The 13910-nt window shown below is 43.2% G+C and overlaps 1 protein-coding gene across 1 annotated transcript in view; it reads right to left on the bottom strand.

Annotated features, from left to right (window-relative positions):
* The window catches only part of Fife (regulating synaptic membrane exocytosis protein fife), a 969278-nt gene that overhangs the window by 149411 nt on the left and 805957 nt on the right, over positions 1-13910 (bottom strand). The window lies entirely within an intron of this gene.

The following is a 13910-nucleotide window of genomic DNA, read 5'->3' as shown; positions in this document are numbered from 1 at the left end:
GACAAACCACCAAGAAGGAAGACAGGCACCTTCTGGAAGAAGGAGAGGAAATAACAACACAGTCAGAGAATGCGCAAGAAAAAAGTAGTTGTGTTGAGTTACCTGAGGAGTATTTTAAATTGCTATTGCAAATTTCTTTACTGAACGTTACTTGTAAGGAAATCACTGCCCCCCCCCCCGACTAACACAAAGTTTATAAGGAAAAATATTACTTTATCCTGTGCGTGTTTCTTTAGCATACATCCAGCGACTGCGTTTGGACTGAAGCCAGTTCCCTTGCTCCGGTCATGGTTGCTATGTAGGGGAGTGAGGGGAATTCTGTAGGCAACAACTATGCTCAGCGGAGAGGGGAGGGGAAGTAGGACGGTGAGGGGAATGCTGGATGCCTTAAGTCTGGTCAGTGGAGAGGGGAGGGTAAGTGCTTCTTTGTCATCTTATAATGTAATAGCGCCACTAGGTAAAACTTGGAACTTTCGAAATTATCGTTTTCCGTGATTTTTGTTAATGACTTTTAACGTTTCAAATAATTTGCCATTTACTTTGCAAATACATTGATTGGTTCTTAACATTCTCATCGCTAAGCCTCGACGGTTTTTTTAGGGGGGGGGGCATCTTTGTATATACTGGAGAGTCGTCCTATAGGGAGATATCCGTGTTTAAGAAAACCATTGGTATAAAAATGATGCCTTTAGAAGCATTGGAGAGGTAAGAAAGTACCTCATCCAGAACTGATGAAGTTACTGCTTCTGCTGTAATAGAACTGAAAAATTATCATCCTCATCACCATTTATTTTTCTGCTTCAGCGTGATGTATATGAGTTACTAGAATGTAACGATTACAATTTTGTTTTAAGAAGGAAATTACAAGCAAAAGTACATTTTGTAAAATGTAACGATTACAAATAAAAATTACTAAGAATGTAATTGTTACAAGTAACTCGATTACTTCCCAACTCTGCACATATAACTCTATAACATACATGTAAACAAACGCACACTATTAACAAAAAAAAAACATGTTTTAAATCATTTTAAATCATGCATATATCTGTACAATATTGTTTAAGTTGCGTAAACTTGTGATTGATTGTGAATTGGTGATATTGTGAAAAAGTGAGATAGATTATGAATGTGGTGGTCCTCCACTCTCGCCTAAGTAACTGTGAGAAAATTTTCTGTAGTTATATAAGCTGCTAATCGTTTGTTACGTCCGTCGACTGTTTGGACTGAAGCCAGTTCCCTTTTCCGGTCATGATTGCTATGTAGGGGGTTGAGGGGAATTTTGTAGGCAACACATTTGTTCAGCGGAGAGGGGAGGGGAAGAAGGACGGTGAGGGGAATGCTGTAGTCATTAAGCTTCTTTGTCATCTTATAATGCATTTTTTTGTATTAGTGAGTAAATGCAAACTAATGAATCAGAGAATTTAGTACAGATAAGAATATCCTAACGCCCATTCTAGACGTTTAGCGTCGGGTTAGCCTCCTGTGGGATTCATTAAGCGCTAATGCAAAAAGTGTGAAATGTTGTATGAAGACTAATTAAGTAGCGCAAATATGGGGTCATTTTATAAATGTGTGTGATTGTTGAGGCTGATTTGGTTGGCTTTTTTTTTTCATGTAAATTTCTATAGCTTCTTTAATGTTCAAAGATTTATTCTAACTTTCGAAATGTAAACATTTTAGAACTGTGTTGATGTCTGTGAAATGGTTTCAGTTGTCGTTTCATTGTTCTTCGACGGCAGAATGGCGATTGAATCTAACAGCATTTTTATGTTCTTTGTATTTGGTGTGGAAATCACGTTTATTTCATCAAATCACTATCATGCTTTTCTTCCTAATATACAAACATATATTATAAAATGACCAAAAAGCACTCCCTCTCCCCTGTCCACTGAACAGAGTTTTTACGATAACGTTGTCCTCAACCCTCCCCCTCCCCATCCGCCGCCTACACATCCAACCAAACCAACCTCCACGATCAAACACATTTATAAAATTACCCCATCGTCGTGTTATTAATCAAATCTTCGTATATTTCACACTTTTGCACTAGAGCTTAACGAATCCCACAGGAGGCTAACTATGACGCTAAGTGTCTGGAATTTGGATTAGGATATTCTTGTATGTATGTATGTATGTATGTATGTATGTATGTATATGTATGTATGTATGTATGTATGTACACTGACTGACAGAGCAAATGCAACACCAAGAAGCAGTGGTCAGAACTTTATGCCAATTGCAGGGTAGACTGACGTCACTGAGGTATGCTCATGATGTGAAATGCGCCGCTATGCTGCGCACGTAGCGAACGATAAATGGGACACGGCGTTGGCGAATGGCCCACTTCGTACCGTGATTTCTCAGCCGACAGTCATTGTAGAACGTGTTGTCGTGTGCCACAGGACACGTGTATAGCTAAGAATGCCAGGCCGCCGTCAACGGAGGCATTTCCAGCAGACAGACGACTTTACGAGGGGTATGGTGATCGGGCTGAGAAGGGCAGGTTGGTCGCTTCGTCAAATCGCAGCCGATACCCATAGGGATGTGTCCACGGTGCAGCGCCTGTGGCGAAGATGGTTGGCGCAGGGACATGTGGCACGTGCGAGGGGTCCAGGCGCAGCCCGAGTGACGTCAGCACGCGAGGATCGGCGCATCCGCCGCCAAGCGGTGGCAGCCCCGCACGCCACGTCAACCGCCATTCTTCAGCATGTGCAAGACACCCTGGCTGTTCCAATATCGACCAGAACAATTTCCCGTCGATTGGTTGAAGGAGGCCTGCACTCCCGGCGTCCGCTCAGAAGACTACCATTGACTCCACAGCATAGACGTGCACGCCTGGCATGGTGCCGGGCTAGAGCGACTTGGATGAGGGAATGGCGGAACGTCGTGTTCTCCGATGAGTCACGCTTCTGTTCTGTCAGTGATAGTCACCGCAGACGAGTGTGGCGTCGGCGTGGAGAAAGGTCAAATCCGGCAGTAACTGTGGAGCGCCCTACCGCTAGACAACGCGGCATCATGGTTTGGGGCGCTATTGCGTATGATTCCACGTCACCTCTAGTGCGTATTCAAGGCACGTTAAATGCCCACCGCTACGTGCAGCATGTGCTGCGGCCGGTGGCACTCCCGTACCTTCAGGGGCTGCCCAATGCTCTGTTTCAGCAGGATAATGCCCGCCCACACACTGCTCGCATCTCCCAACAGGCTCTACGAGGTGTACAGATGCTTCTGTGGCCAGCGTACTCTCCGGATCTCTCACCAATCGAACACGTGTGGGATCTCATTGGACGCTGTTTGCAAACTCTGCCCCAGTCTCGTACGGACGACCAACTGTGGCAAGTGGTTGACAGAGAATGGAGAACCATCCCTCAGGACACCATCCGCACTCTTATTGACTCTGTACCTCGACGTGTTTCTGCGTGCATCGCCGCTCGCGGTGGTCCTACATCCTACTGAGTCGATGCCGTGCGCATTGTGTAACCTGCATATCGGTTTGAAATAAACATGAATTATTCGTCCGTGCCGTCTCTGTTTTTTCCCCAACTTTCATCCCTTTCGAACCACTCCTCCTTCGTGTTGCATTGTCACTGTCAGTCAGTGTATGTATGTATGTATGTATGTATGTATGTATGTATGTATGTATGCATGTATGTATGTATGTTGGTTATTCAGCCCGAAGGCTCCGCCAAAAGCTGCCATAGATAGCCTAGGCGTCACTGAAGAGGGATGCTAGGGAAATGATGAGTGATATAATATCCCGTTGCTTTCCTCATCGAACCAGAAGTTGCTATTACATATCACTCTGCCAAACCCACTGAAATGCATGCACCAACCGATCCTATGAGCGACATTTTCACACCATTCATAACAAGGACTGGATGCATAAGGAATGGTACTTCTAGCATCGCCCATACCATATTGTAGAAGCCAAAAATGAGACTGAGACAGGTCAGTGAAAGTAATACATTTATTCTAGCACATACCACTGTAAACACTACATCTCGGCAACAAAGGCGAAGGATATTCTTATGTGTAATGTACTAAATTCTCTGAATCATTGGTGTTTCTCTTTTGTTTACAATTTGCTTTACGTCACACCGACATAGATAGGTCTTATGGTGACAATGGAATAACAATGGACTAGGGAATAGGAGAGTTAGGAATGGAAGGAAGGAAGGAAAGAAGGAAGGAAGGAAGGAAGGAAGGAAGGAAGGAAGGAAGGAAGCAACTATGGCCTTATTAAGATACAGCCCCAGCTTTACCTGCTGTGAAAATGGAAAACTACAGAAAACCAACTCCAGGACTACCGACAGTGGGGTTCGAACACACTATCTCCTGAATGCAAGCTGAACGCTACGTGTCCCACACCGCGCAGCCACTCATTATTAGTTTACATTTACTTCCTTATACACAAACATACATTATAAGATGATGAAGAAGCACATTCCCTCCCCTCTCCACAGAACAGAGTTAATGCCTACAGCATTCCTCTCACCCTCCTACTTCTCCTCCCCTCCCTTCTCCGCTGAAGAAAGTTGATGTCTACAGAATTTCTCTCATGCCCTTACATAGCAACCATGATCGGAGCAAGGGAACTGGCTTCAGTCCAAATGCAGTAGGTGGACGTGACGGATGATTAGCAGCTTAAATAAGTATATACAACTCTCTCAAAGTTACTAAGGTATAAATACCCTTTCTTAAAACGAGAGAAGCACTCACTTGTCATCGGTCCGAGAGGACGAACCTGCGACGGTGGATATCAAGAAGAGGACTTAAAGAAATTAAAGTGTTAGAAGCTAGACTTGGAAATCTCAAAAGCCAGTAGGGTTGAGAGATAGGAAATTTTATCAAGTGTTAATGAGGAATAGAGACAACTCTGATATTAAAACATTTTATTTACGACAATTCATCTTGGTAGGTGGGAATGTCATAGTGGCTATTTGTAGGATTTATGGACTTCCACGAGGAAGACAGGTAAGTCCCAGATAGCTCTTTGAAATTATTATTAACACGGTTATTTTGACAATCGGTAAGGGAGAACAGTTGGTTTCCTGTGAGAGATAGCATCATTGTCTCACGGTCATTCATGTTGGGTTAACACCTGGCAAAAAGATGTAGAAGCTTTCCACGATTTCGTCAGTTGACTAGCCGAGAACGGAGCGGTGTGGCCCATTTTGTGTTGTGTGCATAATAAAATTTGTTATGTTAGTTTAGGCTCAAGAAAATTAGGTTGTGTTGCATCGGGACAAGTGCAGAGTCAGTATAATTGATAAGATAGTATTTAAATGAAGAATGCCACCTATCATCATGAGGCATTAAGTCGGAGGGTGCTGGCTTGCTAAATGCAGCAAAGATGACGCCACATCAATCGGCACAATTGCAGGTCTGTCTAATTTCAATATTATGTCTTTGAAGTTAGAAATGTAAATGTTTGTCCCTTTAAATTAGTTAGTAAATCATGACACCGCGTTGTATACGGGCGTGTGTAGAATTAAGTGTGTTGCGATGACGATTATGTGTCATGTCGGTATTCCAGGACACACTGTAGGTGCGATTGTCTGTTATTTATGTCGCCGCGAGGCGTTAAACTGTGTTAAATTTCTTAAAATGCAAAGTTAAATATTACAATGAAAATCAGTTAAATCTGTTCGTGCCGGTAAAAGTAATGTTGATGACGCTGTTTGTTATTTAAAGGGGATTAACAGCAAGGTCATCGGTCCTTAATGGTACGAGGTGCAACGAAATGAAACGATAATTAACACTTCAAAATATTTCTACTGACTAGAATCTAAAAAGAATGATTATGAAAAATGACCGTAAATCCAAAACAATCAGTGGATCCAGTTCACGATGCCTTATTTTCTGGGATGATCCTTGTATTTCAAAGGGGTCCAAAATCCAGATCACCGGTCCCTCATAATAGTACTAATCACTTGTAAAGCAGAACCATAGTGTTCCTTCTATAGTGGTACTAATCACAGGTGACGTAGGCTCATAGTGTTCCTTGCATGGTGGTACTAATCACAGGTAATGTACTGTAGACACATGGTATGTCACGTATAATGGCACCACTCATAGATGACATAGACTCATGGTGTTCCTCACATACGGGTACTACTCACAAGCAACGCAGACCCATGATGTTCCTCACATAGTGGTACTCATCGCAGGCTACATATACTCATGGTGTTGCTCACATAGTGTACTAATCATGGGCAATGTTGACTCATGGTGTACCACACATTATGGTACCACCCACAGGCAACACAGATCCAGGGTCTTCCTCACATAATGGTACTACTCATAGGTAAAGTAGACCCATAGTGTTCCGCACAAGGTGGTACTAATCGTAAGTAACGCCGACCTATGGTATTTCTCATGTTATGGTACTAATCACAAGTAGTCTCATGGTTCTAATTCCATCATCCCTTTGTCGCCCCTTTTAGTCGCCTCTTACGACAACCAGGGGATACCGTGGGTTTTATTTCATCTGCGTCCCCCACCCACAGGGGTTTTATTAAGGTAACAGGGGAAGACCACCAATTTCATAATTCATCCCAATTGTTCACAGTATCGCCAATTCGCAATCACTGACAAGTTTACGCAATGTAAACAATATTGTACATATATATATATATAACCTCTGACAATAAAGTTCGGTGAATAGTCCTGTACTATCAACATAGATAAACAATACACGACAGTGATCTTACTGTCCATCGAAATAGTCCCCTCCCATAACTATGCACTGCTGAGGTCGGCGATACATGTATTGGAAATTTTGCAAGAAGGCTTCCTTTGGGATGGTGTTCAAAAGTGTCGTCACGTTTCGTTGGATGTCAGGAATATCGTCAAATCTCTTTCCTTTCAAAGGGAGTTTGAGTTTTGGGAATAGGAAGTAGTCTGGAGGATTGAGATAAGGCCATTCCATGCTTTACCGTTTCGTTTCAGGGTCGTACCTGAGACACCAGGTTTCAGCCTCAGTGACGATACAGTTCAATAAATTTGTTATCGCATCCGCCGTTTCGACAAAATCCTGTGAAGCCTCTAAACGTGCCTGCTTCTGATCGTCAGTCAAGTGATGTGTGCACAAGACGAGAAAGCGTTTTCCTCTTCCCTAACTTCTGGGTAACAATTTGTCGCACGAATACACGGTTAATCTGCAGTTCATCCGCTATCATGCGCACAGTTAATCGCCGATCTTCGTGATTAATGTCCGCACCTTCTCAATGTTTTCGTCACTGACGACGGTCGCTGGTCTTCCGCTACGGGGGTTGTCAGAAATACTTTCCTGGCCTCCTCGAAGACGGGCGAACCACTCGTACACACACTTCAAGGACAGTGCTTGATCTTCATAAACACGTACCAGCATCGCATGGGTTTCTTTCGGTATCTTGTCAAGCTTAAAACAAAACTGTACATTGATCTTTTGGTCGTTCATATTCCTGTTCGCAGTTCAGAACCAACGCACTAAACACGCACTGTGTCAAACAGGTCTTACACGGCACACACACGATGCCCAACTGATCAACGTTGGGAGCAGGTGGTCAAACCTGCTGCTACGCAGGTGCACCGTTGCGTGTCGTCTGTGTTGCCGGATCGACCGTTTTGACTTCATTCACCGAACTTTATTGTCACAGGTTGTATATGCATGATTTAAAGTGATTTGAAAAATGTAATTCTTTCCTGTTTAATGTTGAGTATTTGTTTACAGGTATGTTATAGTGTTATATATGTTATAATTACTGAAACATCTTCATACATTCATGTTTCTATAAGCAAACCAGTCAGCAGATGGTACAGATGTAATCTAAAATTGTGCTAAAATAATGTCATTATGCAATAAAAGAAATAAAGCTCAAATGTTGGAGGTCAGACCGATTTGTCATTCGAGAGCATTATTATTTCAAATACCGTAAATACAGTATACTGTACATTCCAAAATATTGAGGAAGTGAGGACACCAACGATGGAAGCGAATTTAAGAGAAGTTTAATTTTGGTTAACAGTGTCTGGCCTCCATGGAGGTCTGGTGTAGGTCTTCCGAGTTGAAGTTCTATAGGAAACCTGTGCGTCTGTGAGGTTGGGGCCATACCTAAGATGAATTCTAATGTCGAAGACGGCACGAACACCCAGCTTTTCAACCATAGAAATTAACCAATGCAAGTTAAATCCACGATCCAGCCGAGAATCAAACCCGGGACTATTTGAACTAAAGGCCAGCGTGCTAATAATTCAGCCATGGAGCCAGACAAGACACAAGTGAAACGGAGAGAGGAAGGCAGGAAAAGTGCTGGAGCCCAAAGCTGTGAACACAGTACATACAAGTAAACAATATTACGTTCGCACATCGTCGTTTATGTCCGACTCGTTGTCTGAACGGTCAGCGTACTTGCCTTCGGTTCAGAGGGTCCCGGGTTCGATTCCCGGCCGGGTCGGGGATTTTAATCTTAATTGGTTAATTCCATTGGCACGGGGGCTGGGTGGTGCTGTCTTCATCATCATTTTATCCTCATCACGACGTGCAGGTCACCTACGGGAGTCAAATTTAAAGACCTGCACCTGGCGAGCCGAACCCGTTCTGGGATATCCCGGCACTAAAAGCCATACAACATTTCATTTCATCATCGTTTATATATTTCATTTAACTAATTGCATTTGAGTTAGGTAGGGCAAAAATATCCTAGTACGGGCAATGGCCATCCTGGCCTCCGTCTAACCGCGAGCCAACCTGCCGGAGTTCTTTTACGTGCTTCCTTCATTTCCGTGCCCGAATCAAACTCGACTCATTCAGGACTCAGCAACGAGGACACCTACTGATCTGCATTTAGGGCTGTCATCCAGGCGGCAGATTCCCGATCAGTTCATTCAATTCTGAATCTTACCGAGCTCGATAGCTGCAGTCGCTTAAGTGCGACTAGTATCCGGTATTCGGGAGATAGTGGGTTCGAACCCCACTGTCGGTAGCCCTAAAGATGATTTTCCGCGGTGTCCCATTTTCACACCACGCAAATTCATTAAGTCCATGGCCACTTCCTTCCCACGCCTGGACATTTTATGTCCCATCGTCACCATAAGACTTTTTTATTTTGCTATTTGCTTTACGTCGCACCGAGACAGATAGGTCTTACGGCGATGATGGGACAGGAAATGCCTAGGAATGGGAAGGAAGCGGCCATGGCCTTAATTAAAGTACATCCCCAGCATTTGCCTGATGTGAAAATGGGAAACCACGGAAAACCATCTTCAGGGCTGCCGACAGTGGAGTTCGAACCCACTATCTCCCGGATACTAGCTCACAGCTGCGCGACCCTAACCGCACAGCCAACTCGTCCGGTGCCATAAGACCTATCTATGGCGGTGCGACGTAAAGCAACTTGTAAAAAGAAATCTTTCAAAGTAATTGGAAATCTATCGAAATTATCCCTTGGTAAATTATTCTAGTCTCTAATTCCTTTTCATCTAACGATTACTTGCTGGAGTATAACCTCTTTAATTCCAATAATAATAATAATAATAATAATAATAATAATAATAATAATAATAATCGTATGGCCTCAGCTACCGTGTGCAGACATTTCAATTTGACGCCATCTGGCTGTCTGCTCGTCAATTTCGACGTTCCGTTTTACTCTAGGCCCACTAGATGACAGACCGAGTAAACCGAAACGTCTATGGCTGAGATTTAATTAATTTTGTCGGGTAAACACCAAATGTGTCCCCAGAGATCTTTTGCCGACATCGTACGACATGGAGTGTCGAATGGACTTTTCTCCGCCCTTCAAAAATCCGACTATCTCTGCCGGGTTTGAACCCGCTATCTTGGGATCCGGAGGCCGACACTCTACCAACTGATCCACAGAGGCAGCTTATTTAATTCCAACTTTATCTTCATATTATGATTATTATTATTTCGTGTCAGAGAGTTGATACAATGCAAATATAGGTTACATAACATACACGTTACAATTACACTAAACTTTATAGATGTAATTTCGTTCGGTCACACTGAGTCCATCCAATAATCAGCGACAGCAATTCCCTCTTTGTTTGCTTGAACGAGGTCTTGAAGTGTACACTGGACAGATCATATTTGACAGTTATACATGTGAGGGGTAATTTGTATTTCCCTGCAATTACAAACTTCTGTCTGGTTTTCTAAATACACTCCACCTCTTAAGGGTGTCCCTAGACCTTCCAATACCACCACTCAAACGATTAAGTGACATCCAAGTAGCCCAGCTGAGTTGATCTCCAGAAGGTGGAGATTCATGAGGTACCATCCACTCCGAAAGGTGTTGTGTTCTACTTCGTCACAGGTCTTGATGATGATGATGATGATGCTTGTTGTTTAAAGGGGCCTAACATCGAAGGTCATCGGCCCCTGTCACAGGTCTTGGCGCGCTGTTGCTGGTGATTTGTGTCAAGTGGTAGAGACGTCAAGGAACCTCTTTCTTGATTTTATTCTTTTAGGAGGCGGTTGAAGTCCAAATAGTGAGAGACTCTTGTTGTTCTTTGCCTTTGTCCTCTCACATATTGCCACCACTTCCCTCCGAATATCAGGAAGAGCGATTTCGGCCAGACAGTAATATTTCTCAGAGGGGTTGCTTTCAGGCATCCTGTAACTACTTTGCAGGTTTCATTCATAGCTACCTCCGCCTGCTTTGTATGAGCCGACTGAACCACACAGGGCTTGCGTATTCTGCCGCAGAGAAACTGAGAGTCAAAGCACATGTCTTCAATACAGTCGGATGTGCGCCCTACTTTAAAAAGCTCCTTTCAAGCCTATTCGTAATTTTACGCCATCTCTCCAGGCGTATTTACTTTGCATTACCACGCTACTCAGTAGTATATAAATTTATTCCGCGTTATAATAAACAATAATAACAGATTTTTATTTAGTATTTTTTACCGATTTGGGATGATCAGTCATTATTTCAACTTTCAAGAAGATTTTAGGTCAAGATATAGCACTTTGAAGATGTTTAGATCATTTTAAATGGTTCTTAATTTATGCACGTATTTTTTGTTGTCAGACTGATAAAAGTCCACAAGTGAAACTATAAACATTATGTATTTTTTCTTACATATGGCTAAATATGCTAAATATCTTCTTTATCTGTTTACCCTCCAGGGTCGGCTTTTCCCTCGGACTCAGCGAGGGACCCCACCTCTACCGCCTCAAGGGCAGTGTCTTGGAGCTTCAGACTCTGGGTCGGGGGATACAACTGGGGAGGATGACCACTGCAAGGAAGAGGGAAGGAAGTGGCCGTGGCCTTAAGTTAGGTACCATCCCGGCATTTGCCTGGAGGAGAAGTGAGAAACCACGGAAAACTACTTCCAGGATGGCTGAGGTGGAATCAAACCCACCTCTACTCAGTTGACCTCCCGAGGCCGAGTGGACCCAGTTTTAGCCCTCATACCAGTTTTAAAATTTCGTGGCAGAGCCGGGAATCGAACCCGGGCCTGCGGGGGTGGCAGCTAATCACACTAAGCACTACACCACAGAGGCAGACCACCAAAATTCAGTTTGGTCAAATATTTTAAACTCACCTTTTACTTATAGTATATACCCATAAATTTAAGGGCATTTTATTGATAATTACTGTATCAGTGATTGTTTGGGTTATCAACATCCGCCCCTTATTATTATTATGTACATGCGGTGCTAGTATCCATACAACTTACAATTACCAGCAGGTATATAAGTTATGAAGACTTATAAATGTGCTTTTTTTAGACATACTGACTTCCAGCTAAGGTAGCCAATAAGACTGAATTTACTGGACATTCATAAGTTTGTTAAAGAATAGTGTAGAATACATAAATGTAAAATTTATAGCTATGCTACAGTTAAATTAGATGAAAGTGATGAATAAACTTTAAAATAAAAAATGCATGTAGATTTTAGAAAACCTTCTACTGGAGCTAGAAAACCCGCCAGAAAGTCCACAATGTCTTAAAATCACTTCTACAAATACAGCTGTAAACTTTGCATTCTGGGATTGTATGATCGAGCCCTATCGTCGCTAGCCTGAGGTTGGTTTTCCGAGGTATCCCATTATCACACCAAGCAAATGCTGGGATGTAGCGTAATAAGGCACCGCTACTTCCTTTCCAGTCCTAGTCCTTTACTTATTTACTGAATATCCTAAACAATTCGAACCCTATTTTACAAGAGAATATTAGGGTTATAGTTTAACATCCAGGAAATAAATCTTCCCAAATATTGTTTAGATATAGTATTTTACACTGCGCAGTGTCGTCTGGCATGGGCTAGGTCAAGTTTGTCACTTTCATTGTCCTCTTGATATAAACAACAACTGTTACGTCCAAAGTAAGTGGAGCGAGTAAGCTCCATTACCATTTCCTTCCCTAACGTTCGCCCATACTTACACCAAGCAGTGCACTGTCGCTATCAGACTACTTTAGGACAGATATGAAAATTTTATTTATGGTGAAGCAAGATGTGATAGTGGATGAGCAGTGCAATTTTACCGAGAACGATTTCGAAATCGAAGGCATCCATGTGACCGGATTTCTGATATGATGCTTCAAAGACTTCGGGTCACTGGAAAACTTAACCCCAATTTTGAGGAAAGGGACCGTTCACAACAGCAACGTGTGTTGGAAGATGAGGAAGAAATTATGGACGTGGTAGACAGTGACCCCAGGAGTAGCAGGGGCATTGCCCGAAAGATGGATGTGTCTCACTACATTGTACACCGAGCACTTAGGGAACAGTTGTTGTATCCACACCACGTGCAACGCGTTCGACACCTCCAAGCAGATCTTTCCCGTAGGCTACGATTTTGTCAGTGGATCTTGAGAAAACAACAACTACAACAACCGGATTTTCTCACAATAATTTTAGCTGCTGATGAATCATGTTTGACACTAAATTTTCATAGCATCCATATATGGAATGAAGAAAATCCCCACCCATCACGTTGTTCTGCGTAGCTTTCAAAACAAGTTCTCATTGAACGTATGGGTAGGAATAATAGGGAACAATATCATTGACCATTTCGTACCCCCACCGCGATCGACAGGCTAACAGTATTAACAGTTCCTAATTGAAACATTGCCGGAGGATCTAGATGACATCCCTCTGAACATACGATTCCTCGCTCTTTACGACGGTGCACCTCCTTATACACAGTTCAAAAAAAAATAGGGGTACATGTTCTGTAACTTCTGATATGTGAACGTTAATTTGGTAGATGGGTTCCAATGGTCGTACAGCATACCTTGAGATCTTAGCTACTCAGGGTATGTCAAATCTAAGTTATACTCCACCTGTAGGCGTAGCCATGCATTAAACTGTCAGGTGACCCCTCAAAACAAAGTGAAAAGCGGTGTGTCCGTGTGTCGTTGTGAGGTACACAGACTACTGCATATCCCATTAGACATCTTAACGAGGTTCAAGTCGCAAGGGCCGTCACTTTGATCCAGGAAGGATGGGCTTTTCGTCGGTTTGCTATGGATCTTAATGTCTCTCCGTCAGTTATTCAACGCTTGCGGAATCGCTACAATGAGACGGGCCAGTTCACAAGGAGGGTTGGACAAGGTCGTGGACGCATGAGAACCCCACAGGATGACCGATATCTGACCATCTGTGCGTTGTGGCGTCGTTCAGCAACTGCCAGAGAACTGCAACAAGATCTCAGGAGGGTCAATGGAGTCACAGTGTCTCACCAGACAGTAAGGAACAGGTTAAGAGAAGTTTCCTTACGACCCAGACGTCCTGTTCGAGTGCCCCGTTTAACGCAGCATTCTTTTTGCTCGTACCCACGTCAACTGGGCAACTTTGCCAATGGAGACTTGTGTTGTTCAAAGACGAGCCCAGATTTCCCCTGACACAGCGTGATGGACGTCAGCATGTATGGAGACGCCGTGGTGAGTAGTAC

The sequence above is a fragment of the Anabrus simplex genome, chromosome 1, assembly GCF_040414725.1.
Source record: "Anabrus simplex isolate iqAnaSimp1 chromosome 1, ASM4041472v1, whole genome shotgun sequence".
Lineage (NCBI taxonomy): Eukaryota > Metazoa > Arthropoda > Insecta > Orthoptera > Tettigoniidae > Anabrus > Anabrus simplex.
This window is presented reverse-complemented; position numbering and strand designations above follow the sequence as displayed.